Source organism: Apostichopus japonicus, chromosome 17 (genome assembly GCF_037975245.1).
Source record: "Apostichopus japonicus isolate 1M-3 chromosome 17, ASM3797524v1, whole genome shotgun sequence".
NCBI lineage: Eukaryota > Metazoa > Echinodermata > Holothuroidea > Aspidochirotida > Stichopodidae > Apostichopus > Apostichopus japonicus.
In genome coordinates, this window is record NC_092577.1 from 24,837,520 (window position 1) to 24,850,600 (window position 13,081).

Here is a 13,081-nt window from a genome sequence, read left to right on the forward strand (position 1 = left end):
CAGCTGTGTAAAACTAGAGGAAAGGGTTGAAAACATCCAGAAAAAATTATTTAACTATTCGGACGAATTTGAGGAGGGCACACGGTCCACGAATAGGATGCTGGGTAATTTGGATGTTCATAACCAGTAGAGAACTGTAGGTAACAGGAAATAACTCCTCGTCCTTGAACGTTATTAGTAAATGTATTAGGGGCACTGTATATTACAAGTAGCGTAAGGGGTCGACTGAACACCCGGAGGCACAACTATCAGAGACCTTCAACTTAAGAAATAAATCAATGGCCTGTTATAAAAGGTTTTACTTATTTTTTTAATGATGGTGTGTTACAAGGAATGGCTCGAGGAAGACGATATTCCATCACAAATTATAAAGAGTGTCCTTTTTTTACCGTATCACCATTGCCAAATCACATGCGTATAAAATGAAGCGATGAGAAACTTCAAAAGGAAACTTTGTGTGAAAATCCATACAAAGCTTAGAGGGTTAATATATACGGAAGACTTATGCGGCCATGCCCCAAAAATATATATATAGACTACGGATATACATAGAAGAAAACGAAAAACACAAACATTAAAACGAAAAACACAATATTTTTGGTCGTTTTAATTATTTGGTCGTTTTTCGTTTTCATTTCTTCGTTTTTCGTTTTCGAAATTGTTTGTTTTTCGTTTAAAAAATGTTTCTTCTATGTATATCCGTGGTGTAATATATTTTTTGGGCATGGCGGGAAAAAAAAAGAAAAAAAACAAAAACAAATTAAAACGGAAAACAACATTTGGTTTCTCGTGTCAAAAATGTTGTTTTCGTTTTACAAATGTTTGTTCTATGTATATCCGTGTTTCCTATTTTTTTATTTTTTTTTGGCATGGCCACATTAGTGTTCCGTAAATAAACTCTTGTTATGTATATATACGTTTTCTTTGTAGGTGGGAAGGTTACAACGTCGAGACGTGGCTGCAACCATGCGAAATCAGGAACGCAATAACCAAGCGCCCCCTAAAGACACAGCCGAAGAAGAACCACAGGCCGACAGTTGGGCATCCCAGATGTCTACAACATTATAATGGGGTCAAGGTTGTGAGAGCCGACGGCACCACAAGCGAAAGAAAAATTGTTTACATTAACGATCCATATAATGGGAATGTAAGTGTTCCAATTGATAAGGGAAAATATCAGCAGTTTATCGGGTGTTGTCAAATTGACAAAACTTTGTATAACATGTCCTCTTCCTGTCTCTGACATCTGGTTCCAATACCTCCCAAAACTATTTCTATCTTGAAAAAGATGTTTCTTAAGTCATTTAATTTCATTTTGCATGTACCGTACGGCACCTACCACAAGACAACAAAAGTGAAGTAGTTTTACCAAAGATTCAAGTTCTTGAATGTGACATGTCGTACTTTAATTATGACGTTAATAAGCTTCTTTCTGTTACCCATTGACTTATAGGCTGACTTCGCAGTCATACATATCAGAATTTTTTTTTCACTTTTGAAGGGTTCTAGGATTTGGAAGCAGTTTGACCTAATGGACATCTTTAGCATAATCTATGACATTCACAGAAGTGCCCGCTGTGCTAATGTTACAGCGTCGTTAAAATTGTTACATTTGTAACTTAAATCGATGAATATTATGACAGTGAAAATACAGTATATGATGCAAATTGAACCTCATTAGAACTGTTAACTTATCGATCAAGAAGTAAGGCATTTGTTGGCCTAGTAGAACACATACCTTAAAGTTTGCTTTCTGTTATTAAAATGGACCTTTAGTCCACACTGATTTCTAGTGTTTATGATTGTTCTTATCCTGATCTGCTATTTCATCTTAGAGGTAATCACAACCTGCAAACAGACCCTACGGTATGAGTTACTCGTGGAGTGGATTGCCCTCCCCCCCCCCCCCCAAGTGGAAAGAACAACACCAATCCAGGAGGCTCAGTTAGAATGAATAATGTTCTGAATGCCTCGGCAAAAAAACAAATATAAAAAAAAAACACAGAGCGATCAGTATTATCAGGAACATTATCTTTCAAAAGTGAACTCCTTTGATTTTCTGTGGAAAGTAAAAACAACACTCTGTATGAAATTTAACCAAATAAGAAAGTCTCACAGGATGTAAATTTTAACTATTACTTTAACCAGTTAGAACCAATAATTAGAACCAATAATTTGATTAGCAGTGCATATTCCTAATTGGGTAAATTTCTACATCGTATTACAATGTAATGCATGAAACTTTTCTTCATCTGCTTCAGGCTGCTAAAGTTCTCAGCCAAGGACAACCACCACAAGTGCAAAGTGTTGACCCTCAAGTGGGTATAACTCCCAGCTCGGTCACAGAGAGTTACTACAGAGGAGCAAAGCCTTGCTCCAACAGAAAAAGGATGAAGCAAATGAAGTAGGAGAACCAAAAAAAGAAATACTACACAGAACAGTACCGCCAGGGGTAATGAGCGAAGCAACGAGGAACATGTACTTAGTGGGTTGAATGCAACCGCGCCATCAGATAGGCCTATTGTAAATGAAGAAAAGATATGGACAGAATTGGGTCATCTTCGCGCTATGGTGGAAAACTTAATGCAAGAGATGGCAACCTTGTCCGAGGATGTGGCACGACATCCATTTTATTTTATTTTCAAACTATGGGTTTGCTACACGATGTTCCTGACTATTCTGAGTCCTCGTTTCTACCAACGGCTGCCGCAATATCTACTCCGCCGTTGGTCAACACACAACGGCTGGTTGGCACCACCAGTAGCTTGAGCGAGCAGTCGGGGGCCTCTCAGTTTCTACCTGAGACATATTTACTTACAGCTGCCTCAACATCTACTCCGCCGCCGGTCATAACACAACCAATGGTTGGCACCACCAGTACCCTGAACCAGCAGTCTGGGACCACTGGGTTTCTTTCTCAGACATTCCTACAATCTTTATCATCCTATGCGGACCAACCGAATACAATTGCACGTAAGCTTGCCAGCCAAATATTCAACAGAGGGGAGATGGTAAGGTGCAACTGCAATGGCAGCCACGGGAGAGATGCCCTTCCGCCGCAGAAGCTTGATTTACTAAGGAAGTATTTTTTGGAATTAACACAAACCCCACCCAGTAGGCAAGCAGTTGTTTGGAGAGCGGCAACAACTTCACTGGATGCTTGCTTCCGCAGCAAGCTATCCTATCAAAAGAAAACACAAGTAGGCGTTTAGTGGTCTTGAGTTACTATGAAATTCACCTTAATATTACTTGTTATTTGTTCCTTTTGTGCCTACAGTACATTTCTTCTGTGCTTTTTACGTGCATAGAAAAACGGACACGGACCAAAGGTCAACAAAACCAAAAACAATCCCAGTCTGTTTAAGAATCACCATAAACCCAACTGAGAACCCATTTTCGGAATTACTTCTGTTTTGTGTGCAGAAACATTCATGTTGTTGTGTGTATGTTCATGTATGTACAATACAGTATGGCACCCCATACTCTAACCAGTACTGAAGCGGAGAGGGTGGGTGGGAGGGGTTGGTGCAAATGCAGTCCCCAAACTGTTGAAGACAACAACAAAAATATAACTTTTAAGGGGTGTGTTAAGCTATAGTGTTTGTATGTGGTTGACCGAACTGTATTTCTTTGACATACTGTAGGCTTTAACTGCCATGACATTATGATTTCAGGCCTCCATCTTCATTGTTTCACCACTGTACATAGTTAGGTTGACCTACATAATATTTTGTTTTATGCACCGACACCTTTTCAGTGTACAAGTAGCGTCTCTCTTCCAATAGAGCAAATTGTAATATCTTATTGTTTTAGGCTAGTCCTGCAGTTTTTTCAATATAGTCCTACACATTCTGTAAATGTTTCTTCAATTTCACATCATACGTATTTAACCTATGCCTTACTTTACTCATCGTCTATTTACTATGTACAATTTAACATGGAATATCTGTGCAGGCGCAGCAGCCATCCAGTTTTGTGAATCAACCATTGTGTACTGCGGTTACGGCTAACACGGTATGTTTATATTTGACAGCGGAGTTTGTTCTTTGATCACGTGACTTTATCTAACATATTTTATATTGTTATCCTTTCTTTTACTAGTCTTCGTTATAATTGTTAGTGTTATTACGCTCGTATTTGGTTTTATTGTGCTCTTTCAGTTTTGTTATTGTTTTTTACTTGCTTTAAATTTGTTGTTGTTATCCCTGTGTAAACCCGAAACTTGAATTGCTTATGTTTCATTCATTGTTGATTTTTATCCCTCAAAATTCGTGATGATGTGTTTAGCATATATAGTGAAGAAGTACAGTCCATCACACCTGGATGTTTTGTTTGATATGATCGTTAAATCGGTATTTATTGCTTTAAGAATATTAATAACGAAAATCGATATTACGCTTAAACTGACTTTTTGTATTCCTCCCCTCTGCGACAATAAGGGCTGCTACCGATGCAGCTCCACGCATAAGCATAAGAGCAGAAACCGGTGTCGCTTTTTCATTAAGAACCAAAGTAATCTTTTAAAAACCCTGGTCACGGAAAGCCATCAAATATTTTGCACAATATTTCCCAATAAACAGTAACAACCCCCGGGCATACTATGATAAAAGCCCATCTTTTGCAATGAATTACCAAAGATGATTCGGGAATTTCCTAAAAATAATAAAGGTTCACCTGCTACCCTCGGTAACGTCAGATAGTGGCACCGCCTACCATTTTTTGTAAAGAACATCAATTGTATTTTCTTAACCGGTCCCAGGCAACAACCTCAATGACCCACACAGGATTTATTCACGTGAAAATAGATAAGGGACCCAAGGTTCTCAAGTTGAGAAAAATTATTCAGCGAATATTCGACATTTAATAATAAACGTTTAGATTTTACTTGCTTGCCACCGGTGAACGAACCGGTTTTTATTGATAACAACATCATTGATCTGTTTATGGTGGTGTATTCAATTGTGTCAAACTACAATAACAGTAATGCGGACATGAAGATCACGCATGTATAGCTTCGTACAGAACAGTGGCACTTCAATCAAAAGATCATCACAATGACGTCATTTACTGACCTGAGTGCTGTTCAATGTCACTGTAGTGTTTGCAAATACCTAATTTCGTAAAAATTACGGAGGCGCAAATATCCGTGTTTTTATTTCAATCTTTTTATACCTTTCCGATATATTTATTCCAAAAGGGGCGTTAGTTGGTAGAATGCAAAGTACATTTTGTGTAAGAATTGGAAGTATTTTTTCTGTCGTTATCTTTCTACTTCTATACAGAAAATAAATGTCGTTACAGCTCGGCGTTTGGAAGCATCAATACAATACAAAGGGCTAGCGCATATAAATAACTCAAAATCGCTGGAGCAAGTACTTATTAGTTACCACAAAATATAACTGTTCGTCGGTATCTGGAAGTTTGGATGACGGGAGGACATTAGAGGAAGGTGTTTTGATCCACCGAACGACTATACGAAATACAGTTACGCGATGGCGTGTTCACCATACCATCAGAGACCATCCCAGAAACAGAGCCAGAAGTAAACTTGGTCGAGAACAGTTACAGTTGATTGATCAACTCATATCTGAAGATCGTGAGATCACCTCTGTCCGTATCAAGAAAAGGATAGAAGAAGAACTTGGATTGACAGTCACATCGAGTGCAATTAGAAGAGCCCGCAGACAGAAACTTCAGTGGGTATGCTCCAGGCCCCGTTATACTCAACTGATACGACGGAAGAACCAAACCGCCCGACTGGAGTATGCCATAAGATGTATCGAAACGAAGGATCTTTTCTTGAGCGCCATCTTGACAGATGAATGTTCCGTAGAAATAGAGATCATACGGCGAAGATACAGTTCCGGAGAAGAGGGGAGTTGCCGAAACTTATCGGGAAGCCGAAACACCCAACGAAGGTGCACGTGTGGGCTGGGATTTCCTTGAGAGGTGCTACAGATATCATCATCTTTGATGGGATAATGAACAGCGAGTTCTATTGCAATCATCTTTTGCAGCATGGCCTACTTCCGTTTGCTACAGTCGCCTTTCCAGATGGTAATTACCGTTTTATCCAGGACAACGACCCAAAGCACACCAGCCGGTTCAGTTGGTGGCAAACCCCTCCCGAAAGCCCAGACCTAAATCCGTTAGAGATGGTGTGGCATGAGATGAAGCACTGCTTGCGGGTGGAGATAAAGCCTTTCAACTTAAGATGATTTGAAGCGGATGATTGCGTAGTTCTGGCCTGAACGTATTACACCAGAAAAGTGCCAGAGATACATCGCATATATACAGAAAGTCCTGCCGAAGGTGTTGGAGTTTTAGGGCAAGGCTACCGGACATTAGTGGGAGTGTCGAATTTCAACGGCTCTTTTAAGAGCCACTAAATATTCCAGAAAGAGCGTTCTTCTCCTTTATACATGCAAATTGTCTGTTTTCATTCCTATATAAGAATATTTTATTTAATATTATTAGGATGCCTTGTCTCTGTTAAGTTTGAGATTTGCCCGATGTAAAAATATTCCCTTTCATCGGCCATTTTTAGTTCTACTGCTCACAACACCATCCTCCTCGTGAACAGGTTAAAATCACTACAGTAAGTGTGTGTGTGTGTGGGGGGGATGCACTTGTCAATGCACTTAAACATGCGCATAATTACACAACTTGACACCCCCTCCCCCACTGCCCTCCCCCCACCCTCCCTCCCGCAACAACCTCTACTGCTGTAAGCAGTTCTCGAGTTGATACGGAATGGCTGTCCGTTGTGTTGATCACAAATACCGACCGAAAAAGGTCACTCATGACTAATGCACAAAGTGGCTTGGAATTCCACCATCCATATTCCCATCTTCAGACCGATATTTACCCAACTAGCAGTCGCCTCAACAGGTGATCACCACCTCCCTTCACCCTCCCCAAAATGAAAAAGACCTTGCGACTAACACTACCTACTACGCCGATAATATAGTGAATAGCGCTAGCCCTGTACACAGCACAGCACGTGTCTTCCTTGCATGGATCTTGCTATGACTACACTCTAAAAACGTCCTGGTGGAATAATCCTGGTTACCTCAAAGTGACACCATTGGGGTTAAAATATAAGCAGCCAACCCGTATCCTGGTTAGCCTGATGTGAATTTTATCACGCTCTAACTTTTAACCACTTTCCTGGTTGAATTCAGTGACGTAATTGACATGCTAACTTCGCGGGCTTTTCATAACACATTGTCGGTCGAAAGATTTCACATCAGGCCAGAAACCATGGATGAGTTTGTGAAGGAAAGATTAGCAGAATGAAATCTATCATCACTCAATGAAATATTTGAAGGTAAAGTTTGTTTTGATTATTGTGATGCAGAAAGGTTTGACCTATTTCCTTTGAAGTACGTGCGATTTTCTGATGAGACGTTCGGTAGGCCAATGGAGTTGACTAATTGGGCTAGGCCCAACGTTAGGACAGGTCTAGCGATGGATAAGCCTATACACTGCTAGCTGTCGAACAGGTGTGCTTTACTTTAGTACCTTAAACAGGCCTACGTTAAACCGGTTGCCGTGACTTATGCCGCCCCATAAATAACTGCCCTAAAAAGGAGCGAACCGCCACTAAAAATGGTTACTCTTGTGTGTTTTTGCTTAAGTTTACGACAGAAATTTAGCCTACTGTAGCAACTACCAATACCATATCGCGATTGCAATTCTCCTTAGTTTGTGCATAGGCTACGCATAGCCTAACAGTATTAGGCTAGGCCTGCTGATACTAGTGGCTAAGCGTATACTAATGTTAATCCCCACTGTTGATTATTACTACAGTAAGTTAGGGTAGGACTATGTGTCAGGCCTTTTAAAGTGTTAAACTAGTCTATCTAGCCTAGGCCAACTTACAAATACAATTCCATTTTAGGGAATAATTTATTCAGTATCGCATCTCAATTTGCTACACAAAGTTAAGTTGGTGGTGTAATACATCTGTGCATCATTCCGTAGTGATGTAATGAATGAGTTTTTATTTTGACAGGATGATAGCATAACATTTTTTTGTAGATAGAGCTTCATCAGAAATGGTTCAAATGTTTCATTTCATTTTATATGAATGCTCTTGGTGGGGGAACTACATTCAATCGTACTGTACCAAAGGGATTGTATTTCAACCATGTTTCACTACTTTTTCTTCAGAGAACATGATCGATGAGGAAGCTTTCTTGTAGCTAGACGAAGCAGCCTTAACAGAAATGGTGAAAGCGGTAGGACCACGACAAAAAGTTCCTGAAAAAATTACAACAAGAACAGGTACATACTATTTTCAACTGACACACAGTGAATTGTTAATTTTAGTAATCATGTTCAGTATGTGACCTGGTTCAGTATGTGACCTGGTTGTGCATGGAAATGCAAGTTCACTTGTTTGGCATTTTAAAAACAAACATGCTCTTTTAGCTGGCAGAATGTTTACCCGTCCAGTAGCCTGTGGCCAAGATGGCTGTTTACAGACATTCAGATATTCAACTGCTCTCAAAAGGCATGTTGAAAGGAACCACTATATCCTTGAATTTGGTGATGTGAATGTAAATGTTGCACATCCTGTCATTGATATAATTCAGGACGTCCCTGGCGAGGACCCTGAGGCTATTCCTCCTATCGTTGACGGTGGTAATGAACATGTACTTGCTAAGGAAGATGTAAGAAAGTTGGCTGCATCAACTTTAGCTAAGTTGAAGGCATCCAGCAGTGTCGTTCAATCTACAGTTGATAATGTGGTCTCTGAAACATCAAGTTTATTCTTTGATGTTATTAATACATTATAATTCAAAACAGCTGACTTGCTACAAGGTTTAGGGATACATGAGGATGATGATAGAAGGAAGACTGATGGATTTGTTTGCAGAACATCAATACCCATATGAGCACTTGGAAACTGCTCATGAACAACATCAATATTTTGTACAAAGTGGCTATTTTATTAAACCACGTGAAATACCATTCGCTGTTGCATATTACCCTCGCAATAATGCAGAAACTGGTCATGTTGTTCAAGTAGCAAAGCATGTTACCATCCAATGCATTCCGCTGCATGATCTTTTAAAATGTGTTTTGGAAAGTAAGGGATTCATTCATGAGAACTGTTTGCCACTACCAGCCTAGTAATGATGGAGTGATGCGGAATTTTCACGATGGAAAGTTCTGTCAAAATCATGAGTTCTTCTGTAACCAATTGAACATCAAACTTCTTTTGTACACTGATGAGTGCGAGATTACCAATCCGCTAGGCTCGAAGGCAGGTTTGCATAAAATTGGAGTAATATATTGCACCATACTAAATTTACCCCCTCAGTTTCGTTCTTCTCTGTGTAACTGTTTTCTTGTGGCATTGTACAATGCTGGAGATGTGAAAACTTATGAATTTCATCCTATTTTACAACCTCTCGTGAATGACTTACAGATGCTTCACAGAGATGGATTGCAAATAACAACAGATGCATTTGAGGGGATTCTTCACATTAGTGTCGCTCAAGTTGCTGTGGATAACGTAGGTATGAATGGAACCTGTGGCTTTGTGGAGAGTTTCGTCAGCAATCACCATTGCAGAATGCATAGGAATGATATGCAAAATGCATCAGTATCAAAGCCTGAGCTACTTCGCAACTTTAATAATTATAATGAAGATGTTCGTCGTAATGACACATCCTCTACCGGTGTCAAAATTCCATGCCTTTTAAATGATCTGGCACACTTCCATGTAACAACTAATTATGCACCTGATTTAATGCATGACTTACTGGAAGGCATATGTGGTCTTGAAGTGTATGTTGTTTTAGGAAATTTAATGCAGGATGGATTCTTTCATCCTGACTTACTTAATAGCAGAATCACTAGTTTTGACTATGCACCTTTTGATTCCAAAAACAAGCCTTTCCCAATATCCCGCAACAAAGTTCAGAACCCATACAGGCCAGATGTGGTGTCTTACACGTTATCTTCCTCTTATGATTGGAGACAAAGTTCCGGAGGGTAACACTCACCTGGAACTGATTCTTATTCTTTTGGAATGTATGGACTTCATCTTCGGCCCAGAAGTTACAGCAGATGAAACAGTTTCTTGAACATGTTATTGAAGACCATCATAATCATTTTTTGAATCTATATCCAGATCGAAATTTGAAGCATAAACACCACTTCATGACCCACTATCCACAATAGATGCAAATACTAGGACCATTGATCAATTATTGGACAATGAGGTTTGAAGCCAAACATAGATTCTTCAAACCGTCTTGCTCACATAATTTGCAATTACCGGAACATACTAAAGACTGTGAGCGAACGACAGCAAATGTTCCTCTGTTATAACATCATCATAATAAGAATAATAAACAGTTCTTATTAAGCGCCCGTAAGAGAAGTCTCAGGGCGCTTTACAAATAAAAAGGTCCAAAAATACATAAAGAATACAAGTCAAACACACAGCAAAAGAAGCATATGACCGAATGATAAAAAGTAAAATAGCACACAAAAGGCAATAACCATGTATAAGCACTAACATGTATATACAAGAAAAAAGTGTGAAATAAAAATTGTCTCACAATATGTACAAAGACAATCAATTACTGAGGAAAGAGATGAGTTTTCAGTTTTGTTTTAAAATTGTCCACAGAAGATGCAGTCCTGATATGTTGTGGCAAATTGTTCCATTCTGTATGAGCGGCTTCTACGAATGATCGGCGTCCATAGGCGGTGCGTGGTCGGCGAGAAGGGGGTTTGATTAGGTTCTGGGATGAAGAGCGAAGTGACCGACAAGGATTGTATCGCGTGATAAGGTCAGTTAAATATGGAGGAGCAAGCCCATGGAGACACTTGAATGTGAGCAGGTTGATCTTAAATGCAATATGCTGTCATACTTTTTTTGTGCGCGTCACCAGTCTAGCTGCAGTATTATGGATTCTTGGCAGCTTCATGATTTCAGAGTCCGGGAGGCCGTAGAGAAGGGCATTGCAGTTGTCTAAACGCGAGGTGACATAGGCGTGAACCAGTTTCTCGGTTGTATCCTGATTGAGATAATGTCTAATCCTTCCGATGCTTCTGATGGCGTTAGTTGCGTTCCGACAGACGTTATTAACATGTTCCCTCCTAGTTAGCTGACTATCTAAAATAACTCCCAGATTGCGCGCAGAGGAGGTTGGTTCTACGTTAGTGTCACCTACCCTAATTCAAGATAAGGGCGTCGCCTTCATGTTTCGCGATGTGACATGAATCACTTCAGTTTTGCTGTCATTTAACTCAAGTTTGTAGCGTACAGTCCATGTCGGCAAGACATTGTTCAAGTTTGGATTGGACATAGAAACGTCTCTGTTTGAAGGATTCATAGAAATATGCAGATGTGTGTCATCTGCGTATGTCTTTGATCGGAGCGCTATACATTGTAAAGATAACAGGTCCTGCTACCGATCCCTGCGGTATGCCGCAGTCCATTAGAAGCGCGTCGGAGAGTGCAGTCTCAACAGCAACAGCTTGCTTGCGGTTTTCAAGGTAGGAAACAAAGCAGTCCAGCGCCTTATCCGTGATTCCATATCGCTCCTCAAAAGCGGCCGAGAAATCTAAGAGAACCAGTACCGCCTCGTCGCCTCTGTCAACAGTCTGCAGGAGGTCGTTGCACACGCGGAGAAGTGCAGTCCCTGTACTGCAGCCTTCCCGATAAGCGGAATGTTTGTTGCTCTGAAGCCAATTTTCTTTAAGATAGGCTTGAAGTTGACTTACAACGACACGTTCCAAGAGTTGAGTCAAACCTTAAGTTTGATATAGGACGATAGTTCTTCATGTCCTCACAGTCAAGCGATAATTTTTTTATCACAGGTTTGACACGAGCAACTCTATAAGCATCTGGAAATTGCCCAGAGGATAGCGAATTGTTGATAATCTTTGTGATAATTGGCAAAAGATCATCAAACAAGTACATCAGTAGCGACATTGGCAGCGGATCAAGGCTGCATGTCTTTTTCGAAGACTTCATCACAAGGGCGCGCACTTCATCCTCCGAAACCTCTTGAAATTGGACAAGAGAGGAGTCACATTGGTCTGTAACATTCACTGAAGCAGAAGTGGATGCATTGTTAAGAGATGTCCGAAGTTTACGAATCTTTTGATCAAAGAAGTTGACAAATTCAACATGATCGGTGGAGTAGATCTTGTGCACAAAGATGTTGAGGTGGGGCGTGGTTGTTCAACCATATTAGTATCACTGGCTCGAGCAGAATTCCTGGGAACTTCTAGGGAACTTGGTATGCATATGTTTGAGGAGGTCTTTATTGCCAAATGGAGCATTGTTCATGGAGTCAAGTACTGCAAAAACCTATTAGTTGTCACTGGCAAATGTGATCAAGAGGAGCCAATATTTCAGCAGATCATCTTTGTCATCTGTATTGACAAATGGTGTCAAATTGGTCGCAGAGTCTTTGGATACTGTAAAATATCATACATACTTATGCTCTACAACAGATTGCAGAACCTGCTTGGTCTGTCATATCAGTAAACAACCTGTACGACCGTCAACCCTACCATGCAGCAAAATCATACAGAAGAGGTTATAGCGCTTACACAGGTTAAATCTCTGACCAAGGTGGCTAAATCCTGACGAGACCAAAATCACAGCACGCACCACGGCGCACACACACAGAAATATTTTCTGAGTTCTCTGTACGCATTGACTTTGCACAGGAATGAGATCTCAAAAGAAAATGAAGTTCGTGATATTGATTCAACACCATGTTCGTGAGGCGTTGCAAATGTTCGAAGCCCCCAGTCCCAAGCCCCCCCCCCACACGGTATGGTACTCAAACTTCATGAACGTCTAGCTGGTACATACGAAATTTGGGTCAGGACTTAGTTTGGGTCAAATCCTTCTTTTCCATGGCGCACGGGGCCCGAAACACATGCCAGATATGCGAATTCTGTTTTGGACAGTAAAAAAATGAAACAGCTCCCATTGACTTTGTGTTAGCTCCGTGAGGCGTTGCAAAAGTTCAAAGCCCCCAGTTCCACGCCCCCAAGATATGGTACTCAAACTTCATGAACGTCTAGCTGGTACATA